Source organism: Mastigoproctus giganteus, chromosome 10 (assembly GCF_048544385.1).
Source record: "Mastigoproctus giganteus isolate SK-2022 chromosome 10, ASM4854438v1, whole genome shotgun sequence".
Lineage (NCBI taxonomy): Eukaryota > Metazoa > Arthropoda > Arachnida > Uropygi > Thelyphonidae > Mastigoproctus > Mastigoproctus giganteus.
Genome location: NC_143584.1, coordinates 51,593,288 through 51,606,511, shown reverse-complemented (window position 1 = coordinate 51,606,511; position 13,224 = coordinate 51,593,288). Strand labels below are relative to the sequence as shown.

The 13,224-nt window shown below is 38.6% G+C and overlaps 1 protein-coding gene across 2 annotated transcripts in view; it reads right to left on the bottom strand.

Moving 5' to 3' along the window:
• The window catches only part of LOC150079033 (twitchin-like), a 2,795,346-nt gene that overhangs the window by 2,271,627 nt on the left and 510,495 nt on the right, over positions 1-13,224 (bottom strand). The window lies entirely within an intron of this gene.

Sequence of the window (13,224 nt, the reverse complement as noted above, 5' to 3'; positions counted from 1 at the left end):
TTTCCATCTTGGTGATGCTCTGGTTCTTTCAGTGATAGAGGACATGTTTTAGCCAATAAAATATGAGTTAAACCATTATCCATGAGTTGAACTTAAATTTATAATATCATTTTATACATCATCGTAACAGCTGTTCCAAGACTTAATTTCTCTCATAAAGACAATGCAGTATATTAAAAACATATACTGAGATGTGAACAACCACAGGGTTAACTAAATAGATACCAGTTAGCCTTGAAATGACCTTGAGATTTAGAAAAAAAAGCAAATTTACCTTTTTTTAATGATGATGATATAATACCGGCAGAATTGCTTAACAAGTACAGGTCACTGTTGAAAAAAAGCCGTGAAATAGGGTTGAATTTGAAAGTGTCTGCAAATCTGCCCAGACACGATAGGAGGGAGCATATGATGAGAGCCTTGTCGATCAATTCGGCCCTGGAAAGATTGTGCAAGGCTCAAGGGGTAGAATTTTTTTTCAGCCTGGACTGTACTTGTTAACAGGAGAGATTGCTTCTACAGGGATGGGATACACTTAAATAGAAAGGGTGCAAGAATATTTGCTGATGCTATCGAGGCAGTGTTAGGTGGGTCGGAAAACTGCTAGCTTGAGGGGAGACAAAGACAAATAGATTAACAGTAGCCACTGGCAGAGGTGAAAGAGATTCTTGCACTGCTTCTATTTGAATGAGCAGAAGCCTGAAAAACAAGATGCAGGATATTTCAGAGACGGCTGGGAGTCATTGCGGTACAAGTAAACACATGGGTTGTGTTAGGGTAGCAAAGAATAGAAATAGGTGCATGTATACTTGCGTGTACACCAATGCTAGGAGTTTAGTAAATAAATTTGATGAATTTGAGGTATTGCTCAAAACATCAAAGGCAGATATTGTTGGGATATCAGAGATGTGGTGTCACACAGATATAAATAAATTTTCTGTTTATACTCCAGGACGACCAAACGGTCAGAGGAGTTCACAAGATAGATAGAATACAAGAAACAGCACCGTATTCAGTAGTCACGGGCTTGAACCCCGGTCACTCAAGACACGTGTACTAATGCACCCGCGCGCCTGACCACTAGGCTACGGCGGCCTTCAAATATAAGGAATGCAGAACTGGAATTTGGGGAGTACAAAGTCTACAGAAAGGATAGACTGGATAGGAAGGGAGGAGGAGTTATGCTATTAGTTAAGAAATACATAAAAATCCAAGGAAGTGAAGCCAGTGGACATCGCTGGACAGTGCAGTGTCGAGTCAGTTTGGTGTGACATAAGCATTGGGAGATCAAAATTGAGAGTAGGAGTGTGCTATAGGCCTAATGACTCTGATGAGTATAATAAGAAACTGTACAGGGAAATAGAGTGGGCCAGTAAATCAGAGAGTCTTATAATGGGAGATTTTAATTTCCCAGATAAATGACTGGAATTTGGGGGCTGGTCACTCACACACACTAGCAAGGCTTTTGTGGATTTATTGGATGATTGTTTTCTACATCAGCATGTTCGGGAGGCAACTAGAGGGAGTAATACTCTTGATTTGATTATCAGTAGTGATTCTTCATGCATTAAGAATCTGCAGATAAATGAACCACTAGGTGGCAGTGATCACAGTGTGCTGAAGTGGGATTTACTCAAAGAGGTAACTACCATTAGGGGTAAAGGGAAGGGTTATTGCTTTCGTAAAGGCGACTACGATGGACTGAGACAGTATATAAATTCTATACAGTGGGACCAACTGATGATGTTACCAACAGCAAATGTAAAATGGGAAGCATTCAAAGAACTTATCTTGGAAGCTACTAGGCTTTACATACCAACTAAGAAATATTGTTCAAGGTTTAGGCCTAAATGGATGTCGGATGAACTGATGAGGCATATGACAGAGAAGAAACATGCATGGGATACATACAAATTAACACATGACACAGAAGCCTATGATAGATACAAGTTGATCTGTAACCAAGTTACAAAGGAGGTTAGGCAGGCGAAGGCAGATTACGAGAAATCTTTGGCAAGGGATGCAAAGAAAAACAGCAAAGAGTTCTTTACTTATGTAAACTCTAGAAGGAAGGGGATGAATCAGATTGGTCCACTTGATATCGATGGGTCAACTGTTGATGATCCTGCTCAGGTATCTAACAAACTAAATGAATATTTTGCATCGACATTCACACATGAGGAGTTATTCAGCGAGGGGAATGCCAGAGGTGTATTCAACTCTGGCAGTAAGCTAGAGAATCTTGTAATAACTGAGAATAAAGTGGAGGAGAAATTGTTGAAGATAAATACAAGAAAGGCACCTGGGGTGGATGGGATCTATCCAGTTATATTAAAGGAGGCAGCAAAGGAAGTAAGCAAACCCTTAGCCATAATTATGAGAGCTTCCTTGGACTCAGGGGAAGTACCCATGGACTGGAGATGTGCAAATGTGACCCCAATTCACAAAGGAGGATCAAAGGGCAACACAAGTAATTATAGACCTGTTAGTTTAACTTCTGTTCCAGGAAAATTAATGGAGGCACTGGTTAAAGAAGCATTGCAGGTTCATCTAGACAAGACTTCAGTTATAGCTCAGACACAGCATGGTTTTGTTAAGGGGAAGTCTTGCCTCACCAATTTGATTGGATACTATGATGCAGTCACAAAAGAACTGGATGCAGGGAATAACTTTGATATTATATACTTGGATCTTATAAAGGCTTTTGATACTGTTGCACATGGAAGACTGCTGCACAAATTGGAGCAGTGTGGCACTGGAGGCAAATTGCTGCTATGGATAAAGGGGTGGTTGAGGGGGAGAAGACAGAGAGTGGTAATGGACACTGCTCATCGTGGACTAATGTTATTAGTGAAGTCCCACAGGGTTCAGTATTGGGTCCATTATTGTTTTCTGTATTTATAAATAATATTGATGATGGTATATCAAGCTTAATGTCCAAGTTTGCAGACGATACGAAGGTTGGCAGGGTTGTCAAGGACACTAATGACACTATGCTGCTGCAACAGGATCTGGAAAGGTTGAGCAGATGGGCTGAGAGGTGGCAAATGAAGTTTAACATTGACAAATGTAAAGTAGTACACATGGGAAACAGCAACCCCAGAGCAACGTATCAACTCTGTGGTACTACACTGACAGTGGTAGAGAATGAAAGGGACCTGGGGGTGGTTGTGCAGGCAGATATGAAGTTCTCTGAGCAGTGCAGACGGGCTGCAAGAGTAGCTCATGGTGTATTGTCAATGATATATAGGAATTTTTCTAGCAGGGATAAGGAGGTGATTATTCCCTTGTATAAGGCAATGGTCAGGCCACACCTATAGTACTGTATACAGGTCTGGAGGCCTCATTTCAAGAAGGATGTAGAGCTGCTGGAACGTACGGAGAAGGGCAACAAGATTAGTGAATGGAACAAAGGGGTGCTCTTACGAAGAAAGGCTTAAGTTTTGCAAATTACAGTGTCTGGAGACTAGGCACCAGCGAGGTGATCTGATAGATGTATAAAGCCTTGGATGGTTTGAGCATGCTCAATGCTGATGGGATTCTTCCTCTCGCTCAGAATAATCACCTGAGAGGGCATAAATTCAAATTGAGGAAAGACAGATGTAGGATAGACGTGCGGAAATTTGCCTTTAGCCAGCGGGTGGTTGGTTGGTTGGTGGAACAGACTTCCATCCCTTGTCGTGGAAGTTGATAGCCTAAATAAGTTTAAGGCTCAGCTGGACAGGTATTTTGAACGAACAGAGGGGTCAAGTGGAAGTGGTTTCTTTTTTTTTTTTTTTTTTTTGGCTGATGCTGCATAAGCTTGCTTTCTTGCATCAAATGCCTCTACTAATGCTAATGCTAATATATACATTAACAGCCTGTGTTAGATTAATCGATGAAGTGCCCCTCCCCTCTCTCTAATGTGAACAAAAGAGCAAGCCTTAATGCCAAAACCATTAGCTTCTGTTACCAAAGGGATTAAAGTATTCCCAAGATGGGAAATTAAATACATTAATGTGCAAAATTTTTTTATATACTGTCTTTCAAACCAAACTTATTGAATCTTCATCTTTAAGCTGTATGATAAAGAATAACAATAAATTTCATTTGGCTATTGGGTTGATGAAGTGCACAAGCATAACACTGGCTGCCCTTGCATGCCTAAATAATATGATTTAAAAGATAATTCCAGTCTATGTTGCCAGTGTGAATAAGACATCATTCTTCAGTGGAAGAGTAGACTAATTGGGCAATAAGGACAATTTAAATAAGTTCAAGTTGCTGATATATTTATGGGTTTTATACATGGCACAAAGGTTGTTATGGCCAACACATGCTTATTACTATTCCAGTGTGTGTTAGAGACCTAATGAATCTGATGTATATAATGAGCAATTTAGCAGAGAAATAGAATGGGCCAGTACATCAGAATGTCTTATAATGGGGGATTTTAACTTTCCAGACATTGGCTGAAACTTGTGGGTTGGTCACTCACAAACTAGCAAGACTTTTGTGGATTTATTGGGTGACTGTTTACTTCAGCAACATGGTCAAGAGGCAACCATAGGGAGTAATACCCTTGATCTGATTATCAGCAGTGATTCTTTATGCATTAAGAATCTGCAGGTAAAGGAACCACTAAGGATGGCAGTGATCACAGTGTACTGATGTGGGATTCACTTAAAGATGTAACTACAATCAGGGCTAAGGGGAAGGGTTTTTGCTTTCGTAAAGGTGACTACAGTGGTCTCAGACAGTTTTTAAATTTTATACAGTGGTATAAACTGATGATGTTACAAAAGGTGAATTCTAAATCAGAGGCCTTCAGTGACTACCTTGGAAGCTACTAGGCTTTTCATACCAACTAAGAAATACTGTTCAAGGTTTAGGCTTAAATTGATATAAGAGGAATTAATGCTGTTTGTGGTAAAGAATAAAAATGCATCGCATGCATATAAATTATTAGGTGACACAGAAACCTCTGGCAGATATAAGCTAGTCGGCAATCAAGTCACAAAGGAGGTTAGGCAGGTGAAGGCAGATTGCGAGAAATCTTTTGCCAAAGAATGCAAAGAAAAACAGAAAAACAAAAACATAAGTAAATAAAACAGTTTACTTATCTACATTCACACATGAGGAGTTATTCAACGATGGGAATCCCAGAAGTTTATCAAACTATAACAGGAAGCTAAGTGTTTTATGATAACTGAGAGCAAAGTGGATCAGAAACTGTTGAATTTAAACATAAGGAAGGCATCTAGAGTGGATGGAATAAATCCAGTTATATTAAAAGAGACAGCAAAGGAAGTAGGCAAACCCTTAGCCATAATTATAAAAGCTTCCTTGGACTCAGGGGAGGTCCCCATGGACTGGAGATGTGCAAATGTGTCCCCAATTAACAAAGGGGAAACAAAGGGTGACATGGGTAATTACAGACCTGTTAGTCCAACTTTTGTTCAAGGAAAAATAATGGAGTCACTGGTTAAGGACACGATACAGGATCATCTAGACAAGACTGTAGTTATAGTTCAGACACAGCATGGGTTTGTTAAGGGAGAATCTTGTCTGACAAATTAGATTGGATACTATGATGTGGTCACAAAGGAATTGGATGCAAAGAATAATTTTGATATCATATACTTGGATTTTAGGAAAGCTTTTGATACTGTGGCACATGGAAGAGTACTCTATAAATTGGAGCAGTATGGCAAGTTGCTACAATGGATAAAAGGATGGTTGAGTGGGAGAAGACAGAGAGTGGTTATAAATGGACACTGCTCTTCATGGACTAATGTTATCAGTGGAGTCCCCCGGGGTTCAGTGTTGGGCCCATTGTTGTTTTCGGTATTTATTAATGATATTGATGAAGGTATATCAGGGTTAATGTCTAAGTTTGCAGACGATACGAAGGTTGGCAAGGTTGTTAATGACAATAACGACAGTATGCTACTGCTACAGGATCTGGAAAAGATGAGCAGATGGGCTGAGAAGTAGCAACTGAAGTTTAACATTGACAAATGTAAAGTACTGCATATGGGTAGCCGTAACCCCAGAATAATGTATAAACTGGGTGGTACTACACTCGGGTAGTGGATAATGAAAAGTACCTGGGGGTAATTGTGCAGTCAGATAAGTTTTCTGAGCAGTGCAAAAAAAGGCTGCAAGAGCAGCTCATGGTGTCTTATCAATGATATATAGGAATTTTGCTAGCAAGGATAAGGGGGTGAGTCTCCTCTTGTATAAGGCAATGTTTAAGCCTTGAGCACTGTATACAGGTCTGGAGGCCTTATTTTAAGAAAGATGTAGAGTTGCTGGAACAATTACAGAGAAGTGCAACAAGACTAGTGAGGGGAAACAAAGGGATGCTCTTAAGAAGAAAGTTCTGTAAATTTCAGCTTCTGGAAACTAGGCACCTGCGAGGTGTATAAGGTCTTAAATGGATTGAGCAAGCTCAATGCTAATGGAATTCTTCCTTTTGCTCAGATTATTCACCTTTGGGGGTATAGATTCAAACTGAGGAAAGACAGTTGTAGAATAGATGTATGGAAATTTACCTTTAGCTAGCGAGTGGTTGATAGTTGGAACAAACTTACATCTATTGTTGTGGAGGTCAGCAACATAAATAAGTTCAAGGCAGAATTAGACAAATTCATTTGGAATGAATGGATGGATGGGTGGGTGAAATGTGTTTTTTTTTTGGTTGATGCTATATAAGCTTGCTTTCTTGCATCATATGCCCTGTTAATGCTAATTCAATGCATAGTATTAGATTCAGAATTGTTAGCATTAGTAGAGACATATGATGCAAGAAAGCAAGCTTATTCAGAATCAGCCAAAAAAAAAAAAAAAAAACACCACTCCCATTTCACCCCTCCGTTCGTTCGAAATACCTGTCCAGCTGAGCCTTAAATTTGTTTGGGCTATCAACTTCAACAACAAGTGATGTAAGTCTGTTCCACCAACCAACTACCTGCTGGCTAAAGGCAAATTTCCGCACATCTATCCTACATCTGTTTTTCCTCGTGTATTCAAGGAAGTTACTACAAAGTGAGCCCCTTCCTCCTTCTCATGAACTTAAATTCCTTAACTCTCAGACATCCATTATAAAAAGGGCTAACGCGAAACACGTCCACAAATTACATAAAAATGTTTACTATTTCAAGGAAAAATTAAGTCACCCACCCTGTAAGTAAGCTTGTTGTCATTATACTGCAGCAGTCCAAGTACATTTGGAACAGACTTCGTATGTATGCAAACATGTAACTGGTAACAGGTATGTGATTTGCTTTACCCATTAGGTAAGCATAAGTACAGCAAAAGTTAAGAATTATTCTGTCACTAGTAGAATAGCCTTTAGCCAGCAGGTAGTTTATAGTTAGAACTAACTTCCATCTGTTGCAGTGGAGGTCAACTACTTAAATAAGTTCAAGGCAGAACTAGACAAACATTTGGAGAGAATAAATGGATGCAATGGGAGTTTTTTTGGTTTTCTTTGGCTGATGCTATATAAGCCTGCTTTCTTGCATCATATGCCTCTACTAATGCTAATTCTGAATTCAGCCAGAGGAGAATAAATGAATTTTTAAAAGCATGCTCTACTTGTTTACTAGTAGAGTATGCTTTTAAACATTAGCTTATGTAACGTTTTTCCATCTGTTGGTTTCTATTTGGATAGTCTATTAGATATTAACTGATTATCAATGCTTCAAGAAAGATGCTGTTGCAGACTTTGCTCACTTCACATATGTTGAGTCAAAATTTTTTTTCTAAAATGGCACTGCCATTCATACCTGACTGTAACAGGTTATTTTTCAAAGCAGGACCAGAAAGAGAAGAATTGAATTCAGTTTTTCCCCGGTCCACTTAGTTAAAAATTCTCTCACAATCAACACAGCTACAATTAATCGCTAAAATGCCATGCACAAGTTGAAATAATATGATATATTTTAAATGTCTCTATACGCTTGTCAGTTCCCCAACAAAGGAACACTCTACATGAATTCATTCTTCTTTTATAATAGCATCTGGTACATTCTCAAACCAAAACTGACAGAACTAATGCTGCAAAACATATTGCTTCAGCTTTTTTCATTACTGTTAACAACACCAGAAGTACTGAAAAGTAGACCAATAAAAAAAAATTCAAATTTGAAAATGGTGTTGCGCTGCCAATTTGAGCTTCATCAGCATTTATAATACCATCATTTATGGGAACTTGTGCACCATGTAATCACATGCAGCCATAAAGTACACTGAAAGGACAGAATTCCTAGGCAAAACAACGCTGTCACCTCTCTCGCTAGTGGATGAACCCACCGCTTAGCAGGTATATAGGTACACTGCATTCTTGTAGACATAAGTGGATAAATGTCATAAGCTAGCATTAGTAAAGGCATATGATGCAAGAAAGCAAGCTACAGCTTCAGCAAAAAACAGCTTCAGCCCTTCTAATTTCACCCATCCACTAGCTCCAAATGTTTGTCTAGTTCTGCCTCGAATCGGTTTAAGCTATCAACTTCAGCAATGACAGATAGAAGTTTATCCCAGCAATCAACCACCTGCTGGCTAAAAGAAAATTTCACCACATCTATCCTACAACTGTCTTTCCTCAATTTTAATTAATGGTCTCTCAGGATACTATTCTGAGCAAAAGGAAGAATCCCATTAGCATTGAGCATGCTCTAACAAAGTGGTTTTCAACCAGGGTGCCGCAACAGCATTCGAGGGGTGCCAGGTAATTTGGGTTTAAGTTACTTAAACTTATTATTTTTTTAATTTATATGTTTATTTCATAATAAAAAGGTGTACAGTATCATTTTAATTTTGTGGTGATCTATAATTGATGTTTACTTATTACCTCTATATAAAGAATAAAATTATTATACACTGTATATATATATATATATATATATATATATAATTTGTATTATGAAATGTAATTTTTATAATTATATTATTGTAATAACTATCATCATACAGAGAGAGAGAGAGAGAGAGAGATCTAGCAGGCAGAAAATTGAGCAGATTGAGTAGGGGTGCCGCAAAATGAAATAAATTACTTAGGGGTGTCATTATTAAAAAAAGGTTGAAAACCACTGTTCTAACCACTCAAGGCCTTATACACATCAATCAGATCACTTCACAGGTGCCTAGCCTACAAACACTGTAATTTGCAAACTTCAGCCTTTCTTCGTAAGAGCAACCCTTTGTTCCATTCACTAATCTTGTTGCCCTTCTCTGTACTCATTCCAACAGCAATATATCCTTCTTAAAATGAGGCCTCCAGACTTGTATACAGTACTCAAGGTGTGGCCTGACCATTGCCTTATATAAGGGGATAATCACCTCCTTATCCATGCTAGAAAACTTCCTGAATATCATTGACAAGACACCATGAGCTACTCTTGCAGACTGTCTGCACTGCTCAGAAAACTTCATATCTGACTGCACAATTATCCCCAGGTTATTTTCATTCTCTACCACTGTCAGTGTAGTACCACAGAGTTGATACTTTACTCCGGGGTTACTGCTTCCCATATGTAGTACTTTGCATTTGTCAATGTTAAACTTCAGTTGCCACCTCTCAGCCCATCTGCTCAACTTTTATAGATCATGTTGCAGTAGCGTACTGTCATTAGTGTCATTAACAACCCTGCAAACCTCTGTATCATCTGCAAACTTCAACAATAACCTGATATACCTGATATACCATCATCAATATCATTAAGAAATACAGAAAACAACAATGGACCCAACACTGAACCCTGGGGGACTCCCCAAATAACATTGGTCCACAAACAGGCAGTGTCCACTGATTACCACTCTGTCTTCTCCCACTCAACTATCCCTTTATCCATAGCAGCAATTTGCCTCCAATGCCACACTGCTGCAATTTGTGCAGCAGTCTTCCATGTGCAACAGTATCAAAAGCCTTTCTAAGATCCAAATATATAAAATCAAAATTATTCTTTGCATCCAGTTCCTTTGTGACCACACATAGTATCCAATCAAATTGGTCAGACAAGACTTCCCCTTAACAAACCCATGCTCTGTCCGAGCTATAACTAAAGTCTTTTCTAGATGATCCTGCAGTGCTTCTTTAACCAGCGGCTCCATTTAATTTCCCTGGAACGGAAGTTAAACTAATGGTCTGTAATTGCTTGTGTAGCACTTTTATCCTCCTTTGTGAATTTGGGTCACATTTGCACATCTGCAATCCATCGGTACCTCTCCTGAGTCCAAGGAAGCTCTCATAATTATGGCTAAGTGTTTGCTTGCTTCCTTTGCTGCCTCCTTTAATATAACTGGATAGATCCCATCCACCCCAGGTGCCTTTCTTATGTTTAACTTCAACAATTTCTCATCTGCTTTGCTCTCAGTTATTACAAAATCACTTAACTCTATGTTAGAGTTAGATAAACTTTTGGCATTATCCTCCTTGAATAACTCCTCATTTGCCTGTAGATAATAATCATTCAGTTTATCAGCTACCTGAGCATGATCATCAACAGTCAACCCATCTATGTTAAGTGGTCCAATGTAATTCAACCCTTTCCTTCTAGAGTTCACATAAGTAAAGAACTCATTGCTGTTTTTCTTTGCATACTTTGCTAAAGATTTCTCATAATTTGCTTTTACCTGCCTAACCACTTTTGTGACTTGGTTACAGACCAACTTATATCTATCATAGGCTTCTGTCTCACCTGTTAATTTATATGAATCCCATGCATTTTTCTTCTCTACCACATGTCTAATTAGTTCATCTGACATCCATTTAGGCCTAAACCTTGAAAAATATTTCTTAGTTGGTATGTAAAGCCTAGTAGCTTCCAAGATAAGTTCTTTGAATGCTTCCCATTTTGAATTTGCTGTTGGTAATATCATCAGTTGGTCCCACTGTATAGAATTTAAAAACTGTCTCAGACCACCATAGTCACTTTTACGAAAGCAAAAACCCTTCCCTTCATTCCTGATGGTAGTTACCTCTTTGAGTAAATCCCACTTCAGCACGCTGTGATCACTACCACCTAGTGGTTCCTTTATCTGCAGATTCTTAATGCATGAAGAATCACTACTGATAATCAGATCAAGAGTATTTCTCCTCTAGTTTCCTCCCAAACATGCTGCTGTAGTCACGGGCTTGAACCCTGGTCCACTCAAAGAGCATATGTTACTGCACTCGTGCTGTTGACTGCATGGCCTGACGTATCTGCGTAGTCAGGAGTGCAAGTGCAGCACATGCTCTTTGAGTGGACCAGGGTTCAAGCCCATGGCTGCTAAATTCGATTAATATTTTTATTGATTGATTTATTGTAAACTCCACTGACCTGATGGTCATGCCGGAGTATAAACAAGAACTTTTTTTTTTAAACAATCATCCAATAAATCCACAAAAGCCTTTCTAGTGTGTGAGTGACCAATCCACAAATTCCAGTCAATATCTGGGAAATTAAAATCCCCCATTATAAGACAATCTGATTTACTGGCCCACTCTATTTCTCTATACAGCTGTTTATTATACTCATTAGAGTCATTAGGCCTATAGCATACTACTACTCTCAATTTTGCTTTCCCGGTGCTTATGTCACACCAAACTGACTTGACACTGCTCTGTCCACCCATGTCGACTGGCTGTACTTCCTTGGATTTTATGTGTTTCTTCACTAATAGCATAACCCCCTCCTCCATTCCTATCCTGTCTATCCTTCCTGTACACATTGTACTCCCCAAATTCCATTTCGACATTCCTTGTATCTGTGTGACACCATGTCTCTGATATCCCAACAATATCTGCCTTTGATGTTTTGACCAACACCTCAAACTCATCAAATTTATTTATGAAACTCCTAGCATTGGTGTACATGCAAATATACATGCACCTATTCCTATTCTTAGCTACCCTAACACATCCCATGTATTTACTTTTTCCACATTGACTCCAAGCAGTCTCTGAAATCCCCCGCACCTTGTTTTCCAGGCTGAAAAACAAGGTGTGGATGCTCATTCCAATAGAAGCAGTGTAGGAATCACTTTCACCTCTGCCTGCAGCTACTGTTAATCTATTAGTCCGTGTATCCCCGCCCAAGATAGCAGTTATCTGACCCACCTAACACTGCCTCGACAGCATCAACAAATATTCTTGCACCCTTTGTATTTAAGTGTATCCCATCCCTTTAGAAGCAGTCTCTCCTGTTAACAAGCACTGACCAGGCTGAGAAAAATTCTACCCCTTGAGCCTTGCATAATCTCTCCAGGGCAAAACTGATTGACAAGGATCTCATCATATACTCCCTCCTATTGTGTCTGCACAGATTTGCAGACACTTTCAAATTCAATACTAACTCATGGCTTTTTTTTTTTTTTTTTCAATATTGACCTGTACTTGTTAAGTAATTCCACCGCATTAACCAACTTTGAAAGAGGGATGAAGATTTCCCTCACACACTTCACCTTTAACCACCCTTGTGAAAAGGAAAAACTTTTGCAAATCTCTGATCTGCAGGAATCTCCCAACTAAATCTTTTGAATTCTCTCATTAATTAGATTCCATTTGCCCTAAGTGCTTTGTTCCCTTTTAACTTGAGTAATTCTTGTTCACTTTTAGCTTTCCTTTCAGATATTGTAAAACAATTTCATTATATTGTAAAATAAAATAAAACTCCCAATGAGCATTAGACTGTCTGCCACCCATTTTCTAAAACCTTCTTTTTGTATGAATGTAGAAGAAAAATATTTACTCAGTTTTTTAGAAAACTGTAAAAAATCCTAAACAGAAATGTCATTCATATCCAGTAGACCAATGTGGTTAAATATAATCTCATAATCTGCCTTAACATGCCATACCCCAAGTAACTTAATTAGAATCAAATCTGCAATAGGACACTGTATCCCACTGAAAATTTATAAACATCCCATGCATTTTTTTTCTCTGCCACATATTCATCTAAACCTTGAATGATATCCTTTATTTTGTTTATAAAACACTTAATAGCCTCTATGGTTACTTCTCTGAAACACTTCCCATTTCATTAATTTATGGGGAAAAAAAATAATAAAGTGAGCCAAAGCACTGTAATGTATAATAATTATAATTTTGGCTGTACCAAAGAAATCATTAGGCTGGCAAAGAATGACTATAAGATCTCACTGGGAGGGGGAAAAAAGAAAAAAAGAGCAAAACAGAGGTGTCAAGGAGTTTCACAAAAATAAAAATGTATAAATGCAAAAAGGGGTTGGAGTAAA